At 47.0% G+C, this 24,737-nt stretch overlaps 1 protein-coding gene across 3 annotated transcripts in view; it reads left to right on the top strand.

The window, feature by feature from the left end:
* The first annotated feature begins 9,862 nt into the window (after positions 1-9,862).
* LOC147098712 (pro-neuregulin-3, membrane-bound isoform-like) overlaps positions 9,863-24,737 on the top strand; it is a 241,566-nt gene continuing 226,691 nt past the window's right edge. For all 3 annotated transcript variants that reach the window (XM_085970767.1, XM_085970768.1, XM_085970765.1), the window contains exon 1: positions 9,863-10,730. The gene's annotated coding sequence lies outside the window, so the exon portion shown is untranslated. The remainder of the gene's footprint in view (positions 10,731-24,737) is intronic.

Raw genomic sequence — 24,737 nt, 5'->3', positions numbered from 1 at the left:
ATGATCGAATTCTTCATTAAGATGGAGAATGAAGTAGTTGACTCAGAGACTAGGGTCCTCAATTTAAATAAAGGAAACTACGATGGTCTGAGGAGCGAGTTGGGTAGGATTGATTGGGGAATGGCACTCAAAGGGTTGACGGTGGATAGGCAATGGCAAACATTCAAAGACCAAATGGATGAGCTACAGAATTTGTTCATCCCAGTTTGGCATAAAAATAAAACAAAAAAGGTGACTCAACCGTGGCTAACAAGGGAAATTAGGGATAGCATAAGATCCAAGGAGAGGACATATAAATTGGCCAGAAAAAGCAATAATCCTGAGGATTGGGAGCAGTTTAGGATTCAACAAAGGAGGACAAAGGGATTAATTAAGAAAGGGAAAATAGAATATGAGAGTGAGCTAGCTGGGAACATAAAAACTGACTGTTAAAGCTTTTATAGATATGTGAAGAGAAAAAGATTGGTGAAGTCAAGCGTAGGTCCCTTGCAGTCAGAATCAGGGGAATTTATAATGGGAAACAAAGAAATGGCAGACCAACTAAATACATACTTTGGTTCTGTCTTCACAAAGGAGGACACAAATAACCTCCCAGAGATGCCGGGGAACATAGGGTCTGATGAAAGGGTGGAACTGAAAGAAATCAGTATTTGTAGGGAAATGGTGTTAGGAAAATTGATGGGACTGAAGGCCGATAAATCCCCAGGGCCTGATAATCTACATCCCAGGGTACTTAAGGAAGTGGCCCTAGAAATAGCAGATGCATCGCTGGTCATCTTCCAGAACTCGATAGACTCTGGAACAGTACCCATGGATTGGAGGGTAGTTAATGTTACCCCACTATTCAAAAAAGGTGGTAGAGAAAAAGCGGGGAATTATAGACCGGTAAGCCTGACATCGGTAGTGGGGAAAATGCTAGAGTCCATTATAAAAGATGTAATAGCAGAGCACTTGGAAAGCAGTGACAGGATCGGACAAAGTCAACATGGATTTACAAAAGATAAATCATGCTTGACTAATCTACTGGAATTTTTTGAGGATGTAACTAGTAAAATAGATAAGGGAGAACCAGTGGATGTGGTGTATTTGGACTTTCAGAAGGCTTTTGATAAGGTCCCACATAAGAGATTAGCGTGCAAAATTAAGGCACATGGGATTGGGGGCAAGGTATTGACTTGGATAGAGAACTGGTTGGCGGACAGAAAGCAAAGAGTTGGAATAAACGGGTCGTTTTCCGAGTGGCAGGCAGTTACTAGTGGGGTACCGCAAGGATCGGTCCTAGGACCCCAGCTGTTCACAATATATATTAATGATCTGGACGAGGGAATTGGATGTAATATCTCCAAATTTGCAGACGACACAAAGCTGGGTGGGAGGGTAAGCTGTGAGGAGGATGTCGTGAAACTCCAGTACGATTTGGACAGGTTGGGTGATTGGGCAGAAACATGGCAAATGCACTATAATGTGGATAAATGTGAGGTTATCCACTTTGGTGGCAAAAACAGGAAGGCAGATTATTATTTGAATGGCAATAGATTGGGAGAAGGGGAAGTGCAAAGAGACCTGGGTGTTCTTGTGCACCAGTCGCTGAAGGTAAACATGCAGGTGCAGCAGGCGGTTAAGAAGACAAATGGTATGTTGGCCTTCGTAGCAAGAGAGTTCGAGTACAGGAACAAGGATGTCTTGCTACAGTTGTACAGGGCCTTGGTGAGACCGCACCTTGAGTATTGTGTGCAGTTTTGGTCACCTTACCTGAGGAAGGACGTCCTTGCCATGGAAGGAGTGCAGCGAAGATTCACCAGGCTGATACCTGGGATGGCAGGAATGACGTATGAGGAGAGATTGTGTCGATTGGGCTTATACTCACTGGAGTTTAGAAGATTGAGAGGGGATCTCATCGAAACCTATAAAATTCTGTCAGGCCTGGACAGACTAGATGCAGGAAGGATGTTTCTGATGGCCGGGGAGTCCAGAACCAGGGGTCATAGTCTAAGGATAAGGGGTAAGCCATTTAGGACTGAAATGAGGAGGAATTTCTTCACCCAGAGAGTGGTGAACCTGTGGAATTGTCTGCCACAGAGGGCGGTGGAGGCCAGTTCATTAAATATATTCAAGAAAGAGTTGGATATATTTCTTAAGGCTAAAGCGATCAAGGGATATGGGGAGAAGGCAGGGACAGGGTACTGAATTTGGATGATCAGCCATGATCTCATTGAATGGCGGAGCAGGCTCGAAGGGCCGAATGGCCTACTCCTGCTCCTATCTTCGATGTTTCTATGTAAGTTTAGTAGTGAGTGGGCAGTATGTAATTGTTTAGTATTTTATTGTATTACAAAACTTATTTTCAACTTTAGAAATTTCAGATTTAAACTGTTGTAATTATTGAATGGAGAAAGTCTGTGAGACTGCTGATACTGGGGTCAGTCTGGTAGCCCCTCTCTGCACTGTTTCCAATACATCAATGTCTCTCTTACTCTTGGTGACCAGACTTGGTGCGGTATTTAAGGTGCAGTCTGACCAAAGGACTAAATAGTGATCATTATCTCCTCTGACTGATATTCTGCTGTTCTGGCTGGAGTGCGACATCCTATTAGAGTAGTTGATTGCTGCTCGGTGTTGCTTCGACAGATTTAGTGTTGAATCTATTCCTAGGTCGCTTAGCTTCATCCTTAGCTATTTCATCAAGTATACAATTAATGTTGTTTCCTTCCTATTTGTAGCCTTGGTACATTTTACTACGCTAAAGCGCTATATAAGTGCAAGTTGTTGTTGTAGCACTTTTCACCTGTGATTGCCCTGCTCACTTACATATCTTGTCCAACTCATTCTGTAGTTTCTGAGCTGCCTCCTCAGAATCCACTGCCTCTCCTAGTTTGGCATCATCTGCAAATGTGACCATTTTGCATTGAGTTTCTGAATCCACCTCATTAATAGATGTCAGAAACAGTCAGGATCCCAATACTGAGCCCTGAGGCCCCGCTCAGTATCTGCTTCCACTCATTGCTGCTTACTGCCCGTTAGTCCGTTTCTTGTCCATTCCTCGTGTTTACCCTAAACACCCACAGCTTTGAGTTTAATTAAAAGCCTTTCATGTGGAACTTTGTCAAAAGCCTTTTGGAAGTTGAGATCACTGTGTCATTGGACTTTCCACAATCCATTTGGTTTGCACTTGCTCAAAGGAGGCTGGTTAGGCATGATTTCCCCTTCTGAATCCGTGCTGACTGTTGTTAACCAGGTTATTGTGGGACAGATGATCCTCAAGTTTACTCCTGATTGATTCCGTTACTTTACACAGAATTGGAGTAAGTCTAATGGGTCTTAGTTTCAGTGTCTGTTTTGTCCTCTTTTTGAATATGAGCACCACATTAGTCTGTTTCCAATCCACCACAGCCCCCCAGCATCCACTGACTCTCGATGGTTGTTACTGCCTCAAAAACCTCCTCCCGGGACCATCACAGCACCCTGGGACACTATCTATCCCTAACGATGTATTTGTTCTGAGCCCTTTCAGCCAATCTAGGGCTTCCATCTGATTTATAGTGAATTTATTGATGTCACTCAGTTTCTTTCTGTCTGGAGAGGGAACCTTGCTAATCTTCCCTTGTGAATATTTGGAGGCTGCAATCATTCAGGAAATGTGCCATTTTTATATGAGCGAGGAAGTGCCCCTGGATGAGATTTTCCATTGTAGTCTGTAAGCAATGAGAGGGAGGTGTGCTGGAAGTGAATGTTTAATAAATGTGCACATCATACTAGGAGCAAAGTTTGAAGCACTTCCTCCCTGTGTCTGGGATGTTGTCACACACGATATCAGCATTTAGACTGCATCCCTTCTCTGCAGGACTTTCAATGCAGATTTACTGATCATGTATTAGAGCAGGCGTTAGGCTAAGGACAACCTGGCACTGTTTCCCCTGCCTCCATATAACATCATTCCGGCTCACCAGTGCTGACAATAGTAATCTCTTGCTGCACACTAGTGTTATGGCACCTAATACATTCACACTCAGCCACCCACACTCACAGTCACACTCAGCCACCCACACTCACCCACACACTCACCCCCACACCCTCACTCACCCTCACCCTCACACACTCACCCCTCACCTTCACCCTCACCCACACCCTCACTCACCTTCACCCTCTCACCCACACACTCACCTTCACCCTCACACTCACCCACACACCCTCTCTCTCACGCACACCCTCACTCACCCACACACTCACTCAGACTCATTGTCTGTGTGGGCTGCTTTGTGTTAGCAGCTAACCGGTTTTCAGCTCTGAGTACTGGTGGGGGTGGTGTTTTCTCTGGGGAGTGCAGCCAAAGCCAAGTCCACAGCAATAGTCATAGGGGATTCAATAGTTACGGAAGCATTTAGGTGTTTCTGCGGCCGCAGACGTGACTCCAGGATGGTACGTTGCCTCCCTGGTGCCAGGTTCAAGGATGTCACTGAGCAGCTGCAGGACATTCTGAGGGGGGAGGGTGAACAGCCAGAGGTCGAGGTCCATATCAGTAACCAACAAAATAGGTAGAAAGAGGGATGAGGTCCTGCAGGCAGATTTTAGGGAGCTAGGAAAGAGATTAAAAAGCAGGACCTCAAAGGTAGTAATCTCCGGATTACTCCCAGTGCCACGTGCTAGTGAGTACAGAAACAGAAGGATAGAACAGATGAATGCGTGGCTGGAGAGATGGTGCAGGAGGGAGGGCTTTAGATTCTTGAGGCATTGGGACCGTTTCTGGGGGAGGTGAGACCTGTACAAGCCGGACGGGTTGCACCTCAACAGGACCGGGACCAATATCTTCGCGGGGGGGTTTGCTAGTGCTGTTGGGGAGAGTTTGAACTAGCTTGGCAGGGGGATGGGAGCCTGAGAGTAGAGTCAGAAGGGAGAGAGCAAAGCTGGAAATGGAAGACAGAAAATTAGTGAGCGAGTTTGGAAGGTAGAGGAAACAAAGGCTAGAACATGGACAAGGGAGTTTGGCAGTGCTAAATGGGATATACTTCAACACAAGGAGTCTAGGGAGTAAAGCAGATGAGCTGAGGGCACAGATAGACACGTGGGAGTCTGATATTATAGCTATTACTGAGACATGGCTAAAAGGGCAGGAATGGCAGCTCAACATTTCTGGTTACAGGGTTTTCAGATGAGATAGAGAGGGGGATACAAAAGGAGGGAGGGTTGCAATATTGATTAAAGATACAATTACAGCTGTGAGGAGGGAGGATATCTTAGAAGGATTATCCAACGAGGCCATGGGTTGAACTGAAAAGCAAAAAAGGGGCAATCACACTACTGGGAGTGTACTATAGACCTCCGAACAGTCAGAGGGAGATAGAAAAGCAAATATGTAGGCAAATTTCTGAGATGTGCTAAAATAGGGCAGTAATAGTAGGGGATTTTAACTACCCTAATATTAACTGGGATAAAATTAGTGTGAAAGGTATAGAGGGAGCAGAATTCTTAAAATGCATTCAGGAGAACTTTCTTAGCCAATACGTAGCAAGCCCAACAAGAGAGGGGGCGGTTCTGGACCTAGTTTTAGGGAATGAAGCTGGGCAGGTGGAAAGGGCATCAGTGGGACAGCATATTGGTGGTAGTGATCATAATTCAGTTAAATTTAGCGTAGTTGTGGAAAAGGACAAGGATAGACCAGGAATAAAAGTTCTCAATTGGGAAAATGCTAATTTTACTAAGCTGAGATGTGATTTAGCCAAAGTGAACCGGAGACAGAAACTTGAAGGTAAATCAGTGTCAGAGCAGTGGGAGGCATTCAAGGAGGAGATAGTGAGGGTTCAGAGCAAGTATGTTCCTTTAAAGAAAAAGAGTGGGACTAACAAATCTAGAGCTCCCTGGATGTCAAGGGGCATACAGGGTAGGATAAAGAAAAAAAGGGAAGCTTGTGACAGATACCGACAGCGCAATACTGCAGACCCCGAGAGGAGTATAGAAAGTACAGGGGTGAAATTAAAAAGATAATTAGGAAAGCAAAGAGGGCATGAAAAACTATTGGCAGTAAAATCAAGGAAAACCCAAAGATGTTTTATAAATACATTAAGAGCAAGAGGATAACTAAAGTAAGAGTAGGGCCTATTAGGGACCATAAAGGTAACCTGTGTGTGGAGGCAGAAGACATGGGTATGGTTCTTAATGAATACTTTGTGTCTGTTTTCACAAAAGAGAGGGATGATGCAGAAATTGCAAACAGGGAGAAGGTGTGTGAAATATTAGATGAAATAAGCATGGTGAAAGATGAAGTATTAAGGGGTTTAGCATCTTTGAAAGTGGATAAATCCCCAGGGCTGGATGTAATGTATCCCAGACTGGTAAGAGAGGAAATAGCAGAGGCTCTGACCATCATTTTCCAATCCTCTCTGGCTACAGGTGTGTTGCCGGAGGACTGGAGGACTGCTAATGTGGTACCATTGTTGAAAAAGGGAGAAAGGGATAGACCGAGTAATGACAGGCCAGTCAGCCTAACCTTGGTGGTGGGAAAATTATTGGAAAAATTTCTGAAAGACAGGATAAATCTTCTTTTAGAAAGACACGGATTAATCAGGGTCAGTCAGCATGAGGAGGTAACAAGGAGGGTCGATGAGGGTAGTGCGTTTGATGTAGTCTATATGGATTTTAGCAAGGTTTTTGATAAGGTCCCACATGGCAGAAGGTAAAAGCCCATGGGATCCAGGGCAAAGTGTCAAGTTGGATTCAAAACTGGCTCGGTGGTAGGAAGCAGAGGGTAATGGTTGATGGGTGTTTTTGTGACTGGAAGTCTGTTTCCAGTGGGGTTCCGCAGGGCTCAGTACTGGGTCCTTTGCTTTTTGTGGTATATATCAATGATTTGGACTTGAATGTAGGAAGTATGATTAAGAAGTTTGCAGATGATACAAAAATTGGCTGTGTGGTTGATAATGAAGAAGAAAGATGTGGACTGCAGGAAGATATCAATGGACTGGTCAGGTGGGCAAAACAGTGGCAAATGGAATTCAATCCAGAGAAGTGTGAGGTAATGCATTTGGGGAGGGCTAACAAGGCAAGGGAATACATTATAAATGGTAGGACACTGAGAAGTGCTTAGGATCAGAGGGACCTTGGAGTGCATGTCCACAGACCCCTGAAGGTAGCAGGACAGGTAGATAAGGTGGTTAAGGAGGCATACGGAATACTTGACTTTATTAGCTGAGGCATAGAATATAAGAGCAGGGAGGTTATGCTTGAACTGTATAAAACACTAGTTAGGCCGCAGCTAGAATACTGCGTGCAGTTCTGGTCACCACATTACAGGAAGGATGTGATTGCACGAGAGAGGATACAGAGGAGATTTACGAGAATGTTGCCTGGGCTGGGGAATTTTAGCTATGAGGAAAGATTGGATAGGCTGGGATTGTTTTCTTTGGAACAGAGGAGGCTGAGGGGAGACCTAATTGAGGTGTATAAAATTATGAGGGGCCTAGATAGAGTGGAGAGGAAGGACTTATTTCCCTTAGCAGAGAGGTCGATAACCAGGGGACACAGATTTCAAGTAATTGGTAGGAGGTTTAGAGGGGATTTGAGGAGAAATATTTTCACCCAGAGGGCTGTGGGGGTCTGGAACTCACTGCCTGAAAGGGTGGTAGAGGCCGAAACCCTCATCACATTTAAAAAGTACTTGGATATGCACTTGAAGTGCCGTAACATAAGAACATAAGAAATAGGAGCAGGAGTAGGCCAATCGGCCCCTCGAGCCTGCTCCGTCATTCAATAAGATCATGGCTGATCTGATCCTAACCGCCAATCTACTATCACAGAACCATCTCCTGAATCTAACAGAATTAGACACATGAAATAGGAGCAGGATCAGGCTACACGGCCCCTGGGCCCGCTCCGCTACCCACAGGGCCATGTCCGATCCGAACCTAGACTCATGTCCAAATTCCTGCCCGCTCCCCGTAACCCTTAATTCCCTTTACTTCTAGGAAACTGTCTATTTCTGTTGTAAATTTATGTAATGATGTAGCTTCTACAGCTTTTTGGGGCAGCATATTCCATGGACCTACCACCCTCTGAGTGAAGTAGTTCCTCCTCATCTCAGTTTTGAAAGAGCAGCCCCTTATTCGAAGGCTATGCCCCCTAGTTCTAGTTTCACCCATCATCGGGAACATCCTCCCCGCATCCACCCGATCCAACCCCTTCACAATCTTATATGTTTCAATAAGATTGCCTCTCATTCTTCTGAACTCCAATGAGTAGAGTCCCAATCTACTCAACCTGCAGGGCTATGGACCAAGAGCTGGAAAATGGGATTAGGCTGGATAGCTCTTTGTCGGCCGGCACGGGCAAGATGGGCCGAATGGCCTCCTCTGTGCTGTACATTTCTATGATTCTATGAAATGGGATTCTGCATTTTCAGCAAGCTTCTGTGCTACAAGATCCCTGCCAAGATAAGACAGTGACCTGAGAAAGCAGCACTTGCCATGAAATGCCTGATCAGCCACTTTGGGCCCTGTGAAATGCAGGAAGGGAAAGAGTGACATCATAATCTGGACAATACGCTTTCTCAAACCCTCGAACTCTGGCATTAGCCTGTCTGCAGCCTCGGATTGGCAGATACCCCGTCTGTTTTGAAACTAATTGTTCAGTGTAACAATCCACCGCTTGCTATTTAGCTCCACTCTCCCAAACCCCACCTTTCATTTGGGGGAAAGGCTGTGTGACCAAGGAGACGTTACATATAACATAGCGCTGCTGTCCTACAGATAAGACCCCAAGCTAGGGAACAAAACCTTTCATGGTGTATTCGTCATTGCTTCATGTCTGCAGAAACACGATTGCATTTTTAAAGTGTGCAATTTTAACTGTACAAACTAGGAGTTTGTTTCCACATCACCTGCCCCGTGTACAAGCTGCCAGCCAACTGTCTCATCACTTCCTTAACGGGTTTTAAGTACAGACACCCCCTCACCCATCAGCACTCGCCGTGTCCTACTGAATGTTACCTTTTCTGCTGTTTATGGGCTGCACAATCATTGGGTGAATGAAGCCACCTGTCACACAGACTGTGGATCCATCTTTGTTCTCGTCAGTGTTCTTGTTCAGGCCAACATCCACAGCATTGAAGCTTTGACCACGCTTGATCAACTCCAATGGATGGGCCACATGCCCGATAAAAGACTCCCAAAACAAGCGCTCTACTTGGAGCTCCGACACGGCAAGAGAGCCCCAGGTGGACAGAGGAAACGCCTCAAGGACACCCTCAAAGCCTCCTTGAAAAAGTGTAACATCCCCACCGACACCTGGGAATCCCTGGCCCAAGACCGCACAAAGTGGAGGAGAAGCATCCGGGAAGGCACCGAACACCTCGAGTCTCTTCACCGGGAGCAAGCGGAAGGAGCGCACGTCAACCCAAGCACCCCACCCACCGTCTGCCCACCTGTGACAGAGACTGTAGGTCCCACATTGGACTCATCAGTCACCTGAGAACTCATTTTTAGTGTGGAAGCAAGTCATCCTCGGTTCGGAGGGACTGCCTAAGAGAGGATCCATCTTTGGCATTTAAAAAACAGGACGCAAGGAACCGGGCAAATTCACTGAGCCCACACACTCCTCCCTCCAGGAGCAGGGACGGTGAATTCACCTCTGTTCGTTACCCTGGTATCTTTCCTCGATCTGAATCCCTTCCCCCATGTAGTTTGTGAAAAACTTTACTTGGTTGGAGAGGATTTTGGAACAAGGGCCGTTTTATTTTAAATACTTATTCAAGAAAGATCAGACCCTTTCCCATGAACTGTAGAATTGCAACACACTTTTCCCAAAGATATATTGTACTTTCTGACCCAAAGTCAATGTGTTCTGATGTGAAACAGGCAGCTCTGGGCATTACTGGGCTATAAAGTAATGACCTTCACTCCAGTAAGACTGCTTAGTCACTGATGTGCAATGGGAGATAGCTGTGCGTGCTATAATTGAGCAGATAACTCGCTTGCCTTGTGTGGCCTCCAGATCGGTCCTGCTTCATTTAGTCATCACCCTCACAGCTACCAGCGTTCCTGGCTCATCTCTAGCACCTGACTGTTGTTGCTGTGCTGTGTTCTGCCCCATCAGTGAGTTGATGGTGTGAATCCCCCACTGCGACACTCAGAGGGCGTTTGAGCTGGGCTGAATGTACCAGGCAACAGTTCAGATGCAAGTTATGGCTGGAAGCTTGGAGCTGCAATGATTAGCAGCTGCCTGGGATTGTAATTCAGTCCTAGTCCTTGCGCAGATGATTCCTGTTCACTGATGACCGGATTAGTCCCGTGTTAGCTTCACTTGCTGAGGAGCAGCGGTTCTGATCAAAAGCTTAATACGGCCTGATTCCTGCTCACTGAACAATCTGGCTGCACAATATTGTATTCATCAGCCAGAACTCCTTGCTTTAACCGTATGTCTCCTGCTGCACTGGGATCAAGCAGCACTTGTTTAGCTTCCTTCTCTGAAGCTGTTTACTGGCACACAGACCAATCAAAGGGAAGTAAAACTGAGCAGGAACCCCCCCTCCCCCGGCACAAGACAAAGCAATAAGTGGTGACGCCGGGAGATAGCGGCTTGTTATAACTTATACCCAACATTCAATCACTTTTACAAAGGTGCAGTTTGCAGCAATGGTGAATTTAGAAATGATTGAAGGCGATGAATACTGAAGGCAGGAGATGTATGATCGACAGTGATATGGGGCATTAATCCCCAAGCACAGCCTTCTCCCACTTCATTTGGTACATTTTCTGATATTTTAGAAACTGTTGTCATTTAAGCTGAAAATCATTTAGCTTGGGAGGGTTGCAGATATTTTAAATATGAAACTAAATGTAGTTGTGTGGATTTCAATGCAACTGTACGGGTGAAGTTAAAATAAATGGTAACAGCCTCCGTTAAAATAACAGCTGGAGAAATGGTAAACACTCTTGGCCCGATGTCATCACCGGGCACTTGGAACTGATTTGCCTTTGACGGAGATGAACTGGAAATTGAAAACCATCTCCTGCTGAGACCATTGAAAGAACTGATGGGCTCAGAAATGTGGTTTGGCGGTTCTGGTGAGGGAGCTGGACTCTGGGCTCTGAGCTCGACGCCAGTTTGTGGTCTGATTATTGAATGGATGCCTCACATTTCCCGCTGGCTCTCGATGGATTCAGTCCGGGACGCAGCTCTCTCCCCGGTTTCTGTGCGAGAGCAACGGACCTTTCAACTAGATTGACAGTCCAGACCGCCCCATGGTATATATATTAGGCCATTATACATACACTACAGGCAACATTTCCTTCCAAACACTTGCAGACATTTCGAAATATTTACAATTTCAAGGATAGGAAAAAAATGTAAAAAATCCAATTTGTTTTTATTTCACTGTCGTAAGTTTTTTTAAACAAATTCAGTTATGTTGGGTTGTCTGTATCTAACCAGTGCTGTACCTGCCCTGGGAGTGTTTGATGGGACAGTGTAGAGAGAGCTTTACTCTGTATCTAACTCGTGCTGTATCTGCCCTGGGAGAGTTTGATGGGACGGTGTAGAGGGAGCTTTACTCTGTATCTAACCCATACTGTACCTGCCCTGGGAGTGTTTGATGGGACAGTGTAGAGGGAGCTTTACTCTGTATCTAACCCGTGCTGTACCTGCCCTGGGAGTGTTTGATGGGACAGTGTAGAGGGAGCTTTACTCTGTATCTAACCCGTGCTGTACCTGCCCTGGGAGTGTTTGATGGGACAGTGTAGAGAGAGCTTTACTCTGTATCTAACCCGTGCTGTACCTGCCCTGGGAGAGTTTGATGGGACGGTGTAGAGGGAGCTTTACTCTGTATCTAACCCGTGCTGTACCTGCCCTGGGAGTGTTTGATGGGACAGTGTAGAGGGAGCTTTACTCTGTATCTAACCCGTGCTGTACTTGATCTAAAATAAAAGCAGAAAAGTCAGGTTGCTGTTTTGAGCAGCCAGTCTTTATCTAATGTGGTTGGTGTCGGCAACAGAATTCCTTTGAAGAACTGATGAGAAACAGGCCGGGGAACAACAGCAGGTAAAGGTACCAAGGATAGAAATGTAGCTTCTACTCCAGAGGAGCTGCTGATGGCTTTCCTGGTCTGTGGAGGAAGGATGGACCCGTGCTCCTGCCTCCTGGTACAGCCAGTCTTTGGTAGGCTGACCATTGGATGTGGAGTGGCCTGAAGCCTGGAGCTGGATTTTAAAGTTCGGATTTCTGGACTTTATTATGTTCAGGCTGCCGTTAACAGGGTTAGAATGAATTGGCTAATACAAGTTATCATTTACGGTTTATCTCGGGTTTGAACCTTTTAAAGTATTGGAGTGGCTGCAGAGTAAGATGGGCCTGAAGCCTGGATCTAGATTTTAAGTCTTTCCAGTATTTTGGATAATATTGCAGGAATCCATTGTTGGAATACGGGAACAGTTTTGCAACGAAGAGCTGAATATCTTGGATCTGAATGTGAATTGTTATTGATTCAGTTTTGTTATATTGAGAGTTTTAAATAATTGCTTCCATTTTTCTGATGATTTCCATGGTTTTGTTTGGCTCTCCCATTGTTTTGAGTCCAGTGGATGAGTAACGTTGGTCCGTGGGTCGAGCACTGATCAGATGGCAAGTTGGGGAGACGGTGAGACGGACTGTCTGGGTCAGGCAGATGCTGGAATGTGATCCCACACTGTCAGCACCCTCGGGAAAGGAGCAGAAAATTTTTCACAGTTAATTACTGGGGTATTTACAGCGAGGCTGAACCAACAACCCGCCAGTGATCTAACATAGGAAACTATTCCCCAGGTGCCCAGTCCACTCACCTTGATGCCTGCCCGCGTATGATTAAGCCTCTCAAACACCAGAGAGCTAAAACACCCACTGATCACCCGTCCCGGCCGCACATTATTTCTCCTTTAGACTCTCATTGGGGTACGGGATCCACAGACACTGACTCTCACTGGGGTACAGTTCCACAGACACTGACTCTCACTGGGGTACGGGATCCACAGACACTGACTCTCACTGGGGTACGGGATCCACAGACACTGACTCTCACTGGGGTACGGCATCCACAGACACTGACTCTCACTGGGGTACGGGATCCACAGACACTGACTCTCACTGGGGTACGGGATCCACAGACACTGACTCTCACTGGGGTACAGTTCCACAGACACTGACTCTCACTGGGGTACGGGATCCACAGACACTGACTCTCACTGGGGTACGGGATCCACAGACACTGACTCTCACTGGGGTACGGGATCCACAGACACTGACTCTCACTGGGGTACAGTTCCACAGACACTGACTCTCACTGGGGTACGGGATCCACAGACACTGACTCTCACTGGGGTACGGGATCCACAGACACTGACTCTCACTGGGGTACGGGATCCACAGACACTGACTCTCACTGGGGTACGGGATCCACAGACACTGACTCTCACTGGGGTACGGGATCCACAGACACTGACTCTCACTGGGGTACAGTTCCACAGACACTGACTCTCACTGGGGTACGGGATCCACAGACAATGACTCTCACTGGGGTACAGTTCCACAGACACTGACTCTCATTGGGGTACAGTTCCACAGACACTGACTCTCACTGGGGTACGGGATCCACATACACTGACTCTCACTGGGGTACGGGATCCACAGGCACTGACTCTCACTGGGGTTCAGTTCCACAGACACTGACTCTCACTGGGGTACGGGATCCACAGACACTGACTCTCACTGGGGTACGGGATCCACAGACAATGACTCTCACTGGGGTACAGTTCCACAGACACTGACTCTCACTGGGGTACGGGATCCACAGACAATGACTCTCACTGGGGTACGGGATCCACAGACACTGACTCTCACTGGGGTACGGGATCCACAGACACTGACTCTCACTGGGGTACGGGATCCACAGACACTGACTCTCACTGGGGTACAGTTCCACAGACACTGACTCTCATTGGGGTACAGTTCCACAGACACTGACTCTCACTGGGGTACGGGATCCACAGACACTGACTCTCACTGGGGTACAGTTCCACAGACACTGACTCTCATTGGGGTACAGTTCCACAGACACTGACTCTCACTGGGGTACGGGATCCACATACACTGACTCTCACTGGGGTACGGGATCCACAGGCACTGACTCTCACTGGGGTTCAGTTCCACAGACACTGACTCTCACTGGGGTACGGGATCCACAGACACTGACTCTCACTGGGGTACGGGATCCACAGACACTGACTCTCATTGGGGTACGGGATCCACAGACACTGACTCTCACTGGGGTACAGTTCCACAGACACTGACTCTCACTGGGGTACGGGATCCACAGACAATGACTCTCACTGGGGTACAGTTCCACAGACACTGACTCTCACTGGGGTACGGGATCCACAGACAATGACTCTCACTGGGGTACGGGATCCACAGACACTGACTCTCACTGGGGTACAGTTCCACAGACACTGACTCTCATTGGGGTACAGTTCCACAGACACTGACTCTCACTGGGGTACGGGATCCACAGACACTGACTCTCACTGGGGTACGGGATCCACAGACACTGACTCTCACTGGGGTACAGTTCCACAGACACTGACTCTCACTGGGGTACGGGATCCACAGACACTGACTCTCATTGGGGTACGGGATCCACAGACACTGACTCTCACTGGGGTACAGTTCCACAGACACTGACTCTCACTGGGGTACAGTTCCACAGACACTGACTCTCACTGGGGTACAGTTCCACAGACACTGACACTCACTGGGGTACGGGATCCACAGACACTGACTCTCACTGGGGTACAGTTCCACAGACACTGACTCTCACTGGGGTACGGGATCCACAGACACTGACTCTCACTGGGGTACGGGATCCACAGACACTGACTCTCACTGGGGTACGGGATCCACAGACACTGACTCTCACTGGGGTACGGGATCCACAGACACTGACTCTCACTGGGGTACAGTTCCACAGACACTGACTCTCACTGGGGTACAGTTCCACAGACACTGACTCTCACTGGGGTACAGGATCTACAGACACTGACTCTCACTGGGGTACGGGATCCACAGGCACTGACTCTCACTGGGGTACGGGATCCACAGACACTGACTCTCACTGGGGTACAGTTCCACAGGCACTGACTCTCACTGGGGTACGGGATCCACAGACACTGACTCTCACTGGGGTACGGGATCCACAGACACTGACTCTCACTGGGGTACAGTTCCACAGGCACTGACTTTCACTGGGGTATGGATTCCATGGACACTGACTCTTACTGGGGTATGGGTTCCATGGACACTGACTCTCACTGTGGTACAGTTCCACAGACACTGACTCTTAATGGGGTAGAGTTCCGCGGGCAGTGACTCACTGGGTTACAGTTTCGCGGGCAGTCACTCACTGATTTGACATTTACACACACACTCTCCTCCCTGGTGCAAGGGTCAAGGATGTCTCAGAACGGCTGCAGGGCATTCTGGAGGGGGAGGATGACCAGCCAGTTGTCGTGTGCATATAGGTACCAACGATACAGGATAAAACCGGGATGAGGTCCTAATAGCTGAATATAGGGAGTTAGGAGATAAATTAAAAAATAGGACCTCAAAGGTAGTAATCTCAGGATTGCTACCAGTGCCACGTGCTAGTCAGAGTAGAAATAGAAGGATATTTCAGATGAATACGTGGCTAGAGGAATAGTGCAAGGGGGAGGGATTCAAATTCCTGGGATATTGGAACCGGTTCTGGGGGAGGTGGGACCAGTACAAACTGGACGGTTTGCACCTGGGCAGGACCGGGACCGATGTCCTAAGGGGAGTGTTTGCTGGTGCTCTTGGGGAGGGTTTAAACTAAAATGGCAGGGTGTTGGGAACCTGTGCAGGGAGACAGAGGAAAGGGAAACCAGGATAGAAGCAAAAGACAGGAAGGAGAAAAGCAAAAGTGGCAGTCAGAGAAATCAAGGGTGTAAATCAAACATGGCCACAGTAATTAATAATTCTAAAAGGTCTTAAGAGTGTTAAAAAAAAACAAGCTTGAAAGCGTTGTGTCTTAATGTGAGGAGCATTCTTAATAAGGTGGATGAATTAGCTGTGCAAATAGATGTAAACGGATATGATATAATTGGGATTACGGAGACATGGCTCCAGGGTGACCAAGGCTGGGAATTCAACATCCAGGGTTATTCAATATTCGGGAAAGACAGGCAGAAAGGAAAAGGAGGTGGGGTACCATTGCTGGTTAAAGAGGAGATTAACACAATAGTAAGGAAGGATATTAGCTCTGATGAGGTGGAATCTGTATGGGTAGAGATGAGAAATACCAAGGGGCAGAAAACATTAGTGGGAGTTGTATACAGACCTCCAAACATACTGCTGAGGTTGGGGATGGCATTAAACAGGAAATTAGAGATGCGTGCAATAAGGGCACAGCAGTTATCATGGGTGACTTTAATCTACATATAGATTGGGCTAACCAAATTAGTAACAATACTGTGGAGGAGGAATTCCTAGAGTGTATACGGGATGGTTTCCTGGACCAATATGTCAAGGAACCAACTAGAGATCAGGCCATCTTAGACTGGGTATTATGTAATGAGAAAGGATTAATTAGCAATCTTGTTGTGCGAGGCCCCTTGGGGAGGAGCGATCATAATATGATAGAATTCTTCATTAAGATGGAGAGTGAAATAGTTGACTCAGAGACTAGGGTCCTGAATTTAAATAAAGGAAACTATAATGGTATGAGGCGGGAGTTGGCTAGGATGGATTGGGGAATGTTACTTAAAGGGTTGATGGTAGATAGGCAATGGCAAACATTTAAAGATCGCATGGATGAACTACAGAATTTGTTCATCCCTGTTTGGCATAAAAATAAAACAAAAAAGGTGACTCAACCATGGCTAACAAGGGAAATTAAGGATAGCATAAGATCCAAGGAGAGGACATATAAATTGGTCAGAAAAAGAAGTAAACCTGAGGATTGGGAGCAGTTTAGGATTCAGCAAAGGAGGACAAAGGGATTAATTAATAGGGGGAAAATAGAGTGTGAGAGTAAGCTTTCAGGGAACATAAAAACTGACTGTAAAAGCTTCTATAGAAATGTGAAGAGAAAAAGATTGGTGAAGTCAAGCATAGGTCCCTTGCAGTCAGAATCAGGAGAATTTATAATGGGGAACAAAGAAATGGCAGACCAATTAAATACATACTCTGGTTCTGTCTTCACAAAGGAGGACACAAATAACCTCCCAGAGATGTCGGGGAACATAGGGTCGAATGAGAGGGAGGTACTGAATGAAATCAGTATTGTTAGGGAAATTGATGGGATTGAAGGCCGATGAATTCCCAGGACCTGATAATCTACATCCTAGGGTACTTAAGGAAGTGGCCCTAGAAATAGTAGATGCATTGCTGGTCATCTTCCAAAATTCTATAGACTCTGGAACAGTCCCCATGGATTGGAGGGTAGCTAATGTAACCCCACTATTTAACAAAGGTGGTCGAGAGAATACAGGGAATTACAAACCGGTAAGCCTGACATTGGTAGTGGGGAAAATGCTAGAGTCCATTATAAAAGATGTAATAGCAAAGCACTTGGAAAACGGTGACAGGGTCGGACAAAGTCAACAAGCTTGACTAATCTACTGGAACTTTTTAAAGATGTAACTGGTAGAATAGATAAGGGAGAACCAGTGGATGTGTATTTGGACTTTCAGAAGGCTTTTGATAACATCCCGCAGAAGAGATTAGCGTGCAAAGTTAAAGCACATGGGATTGGGGGCAAGGTACTGACTTAGACACAGAACTGGTTGGCAGACAGGAAGCAAAGAGTTGGAATAAACGGGTCTTTTTCCGAGTGGCAGGCAGTGACTAGTGGGGTACCGCAGGGATCGCTGCAAGGACCCCAGCTATTCACAATATATATTAATGATCTAGACGAGGGAACTAGATGTAATATCTCCAAGTTTGCAGACGACACAAAGCTGGGTGGGCATGTGTGCTGTGAGGAGGATGCAGAGAAACTCCAGTATGATTTGGACAGGTTGGGTGATTGGGCAGATGCATGTCAGATGCAGTATAATGTGGATAAATGCGAGGTTATCCACTTTGCTGGCAAAAACAGGAAGGCAGATTATGATCTGAATAACAATAGATTGGGAAAAGGGGAAGTCCAACGAGACCTGGGTGTCCTTGTGCATCAGTCGCTGAAGGTAAGCATGCAGGTGCAACAGGCGGTTAAGAAGGCAAATGGTATGTTGGCCTTCATAGCGAGAGGATTTGAGTACAGGAGCAAGGATATCTTGCTGCAGTTGTACATGGCCTTGGTGAGACCACACCTTGAGTATTGTGTGCAGATTTGGTCGCCTTATCTGAGGAAGGATGTTCTTACCATGGAGAAAGTGCAGCGAAGATTCACCAGACTGATACCTGGGATGGCAGGAATGACGTATGAAGAGAGATTGGGTTGATTGGGCTTGTATTCGCTAGAGTTTAGAAGAATGAGAGTGGATCTCATTGAAACTTATAACATTCTAACAGGACTAGACAGACTAGATGCAGGAAGGATGTTCCCGATGGCCGGGGAGTCCAGAACCAGGGGTCACAGTCTAAGGATAAGGGGTAAGCCATTTAGGACAGAGATGAGGAGGGATTTCTTCAACCAGAGAGTGGTGAACCTGTGGAATTCTCTACCACAGAAGGCAGTTGAGGCCAATTCATTAAATATATTAAAGAAGGAGTTAGATATATTTCTTAAGGCTAAAAAGATCAAGGAATATGGGGAGAAAGCAGGGACCGGGTACTGAATTTGGATGATCAGCCATGATCTCATGAAATGGCGGAACAGGCTCGAGGGGCCGAATGGCCTACTCCTGCTCCTATCTTCTATGTTTCTATGTAAATGCAGTTTCTGAATTTTACATCTATATTTAAAACAAGTGCATTTGAGACAGTTTAAATTTAGAACTTCTTACAATTGCCCAATTTACTGTTTCGCATCCGTCCGTCCCTCCCCAGCCTCAGAGCCCCAGCTCATTATCGATGTGTTTAATTACCGGGAATGAACGGCTTGTTGAGCACAATCTACCTGCTGGCAATTGCAGATTCAGAAGAGATTTTCTGGTGGAATTGCGCGATTAATGAGAAACGGAAAAGGTGCTTTTGTGCTGAACTAGCAAGCTTTAATGAGATGGCAGGGAAGCAGGACTTTGCTCAGTGCGGGTCTGAGAGACTGGATTGGGCGCGTTCCTATTTTTCATTAAATGAGCAAATTCAAGCCATGGTTTGTGGAATGCTTCTGGAGTAAGAAGGTTCATCAGTGAAGTGGGAGCTGGTGATGCCTCACTCACTGAATGCGCTGCTCACTATTGTGTCGCACTGATCAATCGTGTCCACATCAATAATATGGACAGGGAGACTAAATCAGATGCCGAACTAATGGAAAACACTCCGTTGGGTAATTGAATGTAGCCTTGGCTCGCTAGGTGAATGCACTGCCCACTACATCACACAATTCCTCATCTCTGCTGGTGGATAAAGGGTGATGAGAGGGGAAATCAGCCAGGGTTCCTGCTCATAGAAACATAGAAGATAGGAGCAGGAGTCGGCCATTCGGCCCTTCGAGCCTGCTCCGCCATTCAATGAGATCATGGCTGATCATCCAAATTCAGTACCCTGTCCCTGCCTTCTCCCCATATCCCTTGATCCCTTTAGCCTCAAGAAATATATCCAACGCTTTCTTGAATATATTAAATGAACTGGCCTCCACCGCCCTCTGTGGCAGACAATTCCACAGGTTCACCACTCTCTGGGTGAAGAAATTCCTCCTCATTTCAGTCCTAAATGGCTTACGCCTTATCCTTAGACTATGACCCCTGGTTCTGGACTCCCCGGCCATCGGGAACATCCTTTCTGCATCTAGTCTGTCCAGACCTCACAGAATTTTATAGGTTACGATGCGATCCCCTCTCAATCTTCTAAACTCCAGTGAGTATAAGCCCAATTGACACAATCTCTCCTCGTATGTCATTCCTGCCATCCCAGGTATCAGCCTGGTGAATCTTCGCTGCACTCCCTCCATGGCAAGAACGTCCTTCCTCAGGTAAGGTGACCAAAACTGCACACAATACTCAAGGTGCGGTCTCACCAAGGCCCTGTTCAACTGCAGCAAGACATCCTTGTTCTTGTACTCGATCCCTCTTGCTACGAAGGCCAACATACCATTTGCCTTCTTAACCGCCTGCTGCACCTGCATGCTTACCTTCAGCGACTGGTGCACAAGAACACCCAGGTCTCTTTGCACTTCCCCTTCTCCCAATCTATTGCCATTCAAATAATAATCTGCCTTCCTGTTTTTGCCACCAAAGCGGATAACCTCACATTTATCCACATTATAGTGCATTTGCCATGTTCCTGCCCAATCACCCAACCTGTCCAAATCGTACTGGAGTTTCATGACATCCTCCTGGGGATTTATCGGCCTTCAGTCCCATCAATTTTCCTAACACCCAGCTTTGTGTCGTCTGCAAATTTGGAGATATTACATCCAATTCCCTCGTCCAGATCATTAATATACATTGTGAACAGCTGGGGTCCTAGGACCGATCCTTGCGGTACCCCACTAGTCACTGCCTGCCACTCGGAAAATGACCCGTTTATTCCAACTCTTTGCTTTCTGTCCACCAACCAGTTCTCTATCCAAGTCAATACCTTGCCCCCAATCCCATGTGCCTTAATTTTGCACGCTAATCTCTTATGCGGGACCTTATTGAAAGCCTTCTGAAAGTCCAAATACACCACATCCACTGGTTCTCCCTTATCTATTTTACCAGTTACATCCTCAAAAAATTCCAGTAGATTAGTCAAGCATGATTTACCTTTTGTAAATCCATGTTGACTTTGTCCAATCCTGTCACTGCTTTCCAAGTGCTCTGCTATTACATCTTTTATAATTGACTCTAGCATTTTGCCCACTACCGATGTCAGGCTTTACTGGTCTATAATTCCCCGCTTTTTCTCTGCCACCTTTTTTGAATAGTGGGGTAACATTAGCTACCCTCCAATCCATGGGTACTGTTCCAGAGTCTATCGAGTTCTGGAAGATGACCAGCAATGCATCTGCTATTTCTAGGGCCACTTCCTTAAGTACCCTGGGATGTAGATTATCATGCCCTGGGGATTTATCGGCCTTCAGTCCCATCAATTTTCCTAACACCATTTCCCTACAAATACTGATTTCTTTCAGTTCCACCCTTTCATCAGACCCTATGTTCTGCGGTATTTCTGGGAGGTTATTTGTGTCCTCCGTTGTGAAGACAGAACCAAAATATGTATTTAGTTGGTCACCCATTTCTTTGCTCCCCATTATAATATCCCCCGATTCTGACTGCAAGGGACCTACGCTTGACTTCACCAATCTTTTTCTCTTCACATATCTATAAAAGCTTTTACAGTCAGTTTTTATGTTCCCTGCAAGCTTACTCTCATATTCTATTTTCCCTTTCTTAATTAATCCCTTTGTCCTCCTTTGTTGAATCCTAAACTGCTCCCAATCCTCAGGATTATTGCTTTTTCTGGCCAATTTGTATGTCCTCTCCTTGGATCTTATGCTATCCCTAATTTCCCTTGTTAGCCACGGTTGAGTCACCTTTTTTGTTTTAGTTTTATGCCAAACTGGGATGAACAAATTCTGTAGCTCATCCATTTGGTCTTTGAATGTTTGCCATTGCCTATCCACCGTCAACCCTTTGAGTGCCATTCCCCAATCAATCCTACCCAACTCGCTCCTCAGACCATCGTAGTTTCCTTTATTTAAATTGAGGACCCTAGTCTCTGAGTCAACTACTTCATTCTCCATCTTAATGAAGAATTCGATCATATTATGATCGCTCCGACCCAAGGGGCCTCGTACAACAAGATGGCTAATTAATCCTTTCTCGTTACATAATACCCAGTCTAAGATGGCCTGATCTCTGGTTGGTTCCTCGACATATTGGTCCAGGAAACCATCCCGTAAACACTCCAGGAATTCCTCCTCCACAGTATTGTTACTAATTTGGTTGGCCCAATCTATATGTAGATTAAAGTCACCCATGATGACTGCTGTGCCCTTATTGCACGCGTCTTTAATTTCCCTTTTAATGCCATCCCCAACCTCCGCCTTACTGTTTGGAGGTCTATATACCACTCCCACTAATGTTTCTTTCCCCTTAGTATTTCTCAATTCTACCCATACAGATTCCACATCATCAGAGCTAATATCCTTCATTACAATTGTATTAATCCCTTCTTTAACCAGTAATGCTACCCCACCTCCCTTTCCTTTTTGCCTATCTTTCCTGAATATCGAATACCCCTGGATGTTGAGTTCCCAGTCTTGGCCATCCTTGAGCCACGTTTCCGTAATCTCAACCAAATCATATTCGTTTACCTCTATTTGCGCAGCCAATTCATCCACCTTATTACAAATGCTCCTTGCATTAAGACACAAAGCCTTCAGGCTTGTTTTTTTAACGCTCTTAGACCTATTAGAATTATTATTTACTGTGGCCACGTTTGATTTAAACCGTTGATTTCTCTGACTGCCACTTTTGCTTTTCTCCTTCCTATCTTTTGCTTTTATCCTTGTTTCCCTTTCCTCTGTCTCCCTGCTCAGGTTCCCAACCCCCTTCCATTTTAGTTTAAACCCTCCCCCACAGCACTAGCAAACACTCCCCCTAGGACATCGGTTCCAGCCCTGCCCAGGTGCAGACCGTCCGGTTTGAACTGGTCCAACCTCCCCCAGAACCGGTTCCAATGTCCCAGGAACTTGAATCCCTCCCCCTGGCACCATTCCTCTAGCCACGTATTCATCTGAACTATCCTTCTATTTCTCCTCTGACTAGCACGTGGCACTGGTAGCAATCCTGAGATTACTACCTTTTGAGGTCCTGTTTTTTAATTTACCTCCTAACTCCCTATATTCCGCTTTTAGGACCTCATCCCACTTTTTACCTATATCGTTGGTGCCTATATGCACCACGACAACTGGCTGTTCATCCTCCCCTTCCAAGATGTTCTGCAGCCGCTCGGAGACATCCTTGACCCTTGCACCAGGGAGGCAACACACCATCCTGGAGTCTTGTTTGCGGCTGCAGAAACGCCTATCTATTCCCCTTACAATTGAATCCCCTATTACTATAGCTCTACCACTCTTTTTCCTCCCATTCTGTGCAGCAGAGCCACCCTTGATGCCAGGAAGTTGGCTGCTGCTGCCTTCCTCTGATAAGCCATCCCCAACAGTACTCAGTGGTATATCTGTTGGAGAGGGGGATGGCCACAGGGGACCCCTGCACTACCTGCCTGCGCCTAGTACTCTGCCTGTTGGTCACCCGTTCCCTTTCTTCCTGTCCAACCTCTACCTGTGGTGTGTCCAACTCCCTAAACATGCTATTCACGATGTCCCGAGCATCATGAACACTCCAGTATGCATCCAATCGCAGCTTCAGTGCCGCAATGCGCTCTGTCGGTAGCTGCAGCTGGGTGCGCTTCCTGCACACGTAGTTGTCAGGGACACAGGAAGTGTCCCTGAGTTCCCACATCTCGCAGGAGGAGCAGATCACAGGTCTGGGCTGTCCTGCCATGACTTACCCTTTGATTTAATTTAAACTCAATTAATTAATCAATCCCACTAATTACACTACAGTTAAATAGTTTACCAACAGTCCCCGCTACACCAGAGAGACCTTAGAAACTATAAAACAGAGTTAAAGTTTAAGAAAGAGAGAAATACTCACCAACCAATCACTTACCTGCTACCTGCTGATGTCACACTTGGATTACTTTTTACCTCTGTCCCGGAACCTGGATTGGTCGGGCCTCTGGTGCTCCCTCGCAGGTCCGCTGCCTCTCCGGTCTCGGGGCTCTGGGCCTCGCTGCCTCGGGCTGCTCCTTTTATCCTCCGCTGCCTCTGGTGCTCCCTCGCAGGTCCGCTGCCTCTCCGGTCTCGGGGCTCTGGGCCTCGCTGCCTCGGGCTGCTCCTTTTATCCTCCGCTGCCTCTGGTGCTCCCTCGCAGGTCCGCTGCCTCTCCGGTCTCGGGGCTCTGGGCCTCGCTGCCTCGGGCTGCTCCTTTTATCCTCCGCTGCCTCTGGTGCTCCCTCGCAGGTCCGCTGCCTCTCCGGTCTCGGGGCTCTGGGCCTCGCTGCCTCGGGCTGCTCCTTTTATCCTCCGCTGCCTCTGGTGCTCCCTCGCAGGTCCGCTGCCTCTCCGGTCTCGGGGCTCTGGGCCTCGCTGCCTCGGGCTGCTCCTTTTATCCTCCGCTGCCTCTGGTGCTCCCTCGCAGGTCCGCTGCCTCTCCGGTCTCGGGGCTCTGGGCCTCGCTGCCTCGGGCTGCTCCTTTTATCCTCCGCTGCCTCTGGTGATCCCTCGCAGGTCCGCTGCCTCTCCGGTCTCGGGGCTCTGGGCCTCGCTGCCTCGGGCTGCTGTTTAAGTACCTCTGCCGCTTGGCAATTTTCCGCATTGCCAGGTAGATGCCAATGTTGTAGCTGTACTGGAACAGCTTGGCTAGGGGCACAGCTAGTTCTCTAACCCAGGGATCACTGTCCAGTGACCCCTGGGTTAGAGAGGGAAAATCAGCCGGGGTTTCTGCTCCTGATCACTGTCCAGTGACCCCCTGGGTTAGACAGAGGGGGGAAATCAGTCAGGGTTCCTGCCTGATCACTGTCCAGTGACCCCTGAGTTAGAGAACTAGCTGCGT

The sequence above is a fragment of the Somniosus microcephalus genome, chromosome 29 (genome assembly GCF_052327205.1).
Source record: "Somniosus microcephalus isolate GS21.2 chromosome 29, FLI_Smic_1.0, whole genome shotgun sequence".
Lineage (NCBI taxonomy): Eukaryota > Metazoa > Chordata > Chondrichthyes > Squaliformes > Somniosidae > Somniosus > Somniosus microcephalus.
The sequence above is the reverse complement of the archived record's forward strand: the minus strand, read 5'-3'. Positions and strand labels throughout refer to the sequence as shown.